Genomic DNA, 1,325 nt, shown 5'->3' with positions numbered 1-1,325 from the left:
CTGCCTTCTGCGCAGCAGAGGAGGGCAGAAGTTCCTTTGAATGACCGCATGAGTAGTTCGCTGTCTGCCCTGAACACTTCAGAAATCGTAGGTCAAATGGACCCAGCCTGAATATGCGATTTTTTTCTTTTTTTTTTAGGGCCGTGAACAGTACAGTTTCACACTGCAGGTTTAACGCAAATGTCTCTTAAAGAGATAGACACAGCGTAAAGTTCCGGTGGGACCCAATAAAACATCGATGAGCGCAAAGAAGAGAGGGTAAAGATGCTCGCTGCCAATGAGCCAGAGAGAGGGCAAAGCGCATTAGTTTACAACATACCGGTTCCACTTTAGATTGGGCTTTATTCATATGTAGTCATTTAAGCTACATTCGACTGCTTGTTTATGTTTTACAACCGGACATTAGCCATTACGAGCGGGCAAAAAGACTTAGCACGTTGGCCTGGTGCTGAACTGTACAAAAACAAAAGAAATGTGGATCAAATTAACTTAAGATCAACCATTCAAGACGTGGAACATCTTTTCAAAAGAGCTGCTTGTACAAATGGACACCAGCAGATGGAGACATGGGCACAGCTTAAATCCTGTGACACATAGGAGTCTGACTGCTGTACCGTCCTCTCACAGCTTGCTGACTTGTGCCAGAGTGACAGGCACGACACTGCGCTTTACAACAAGTAACTACCGTCGGCATAAAACATTAACAAAGGACAATATCCTCACTGTAGCTGTTCAGGTGTGAAGCCATACAGCTGTGCCACGTAAGTGCACGTGAAGGTAATTAACCTAAAAAATGGTTATGGCGCAGGAGTCAGGTCAGACCCAAGTCGGGCAAAGTAGTTGCAGACACACACACCTACTGCAAGGTGCGTGAAGTAAGAGCAATTTACACTCCTCGGTAAGGTAAAGCACGGCTTATTACATTTGCAAAGTAGACACTGATTTGCTGGGATTGATACATGCTACGACATGTCCGGACTTGTTCAGTAATTGGCCACTTTACTGCAGCGCTGAACTTTTGTCCTTTGTGTCTTTGCCTCGGTTCCAACTAACGTACACGTACACGCACGCGATCACGCACACGCACACGCATTTCCTTTTTTTTTCTTTTTTCACCAGTGGTTCTGAACTTGAATTAACAACCAAGAGCAAACTTTTAGGAGAATTACGTTTAGTTCAAATAAATCATATCTGTAGAAAGCCCTGAACTAATCTATCGATAAGCCTAAGTGTGGTTTCATTGTTGACACCTTGTGGCTCTAAGGTTGTGGGGCTTTTTTTCACGATGAATAATTTGCACCTATAGATTTTTTTCCCCAGCCTTC

The sequence above is a fragment of the Odontesthes bonariensis genome, chromosome 9 (assembly GCF_027942865.1).
Source record: "Odontesthes bonariensis isolate fOdoBon6 chromosome 9, fOdoBon6.hap1, whole genome shotgun sequence".
NCBI classification, from domain to species: Eukaryota; Metazoa; Chordata; class Actinopteri; order Atheriniformes; family Atherinopsidae; genus Odontesthes; species Odontesthes bonariensis.
This window is presented reverse-complemented; position numbering follows the sequence as displayed.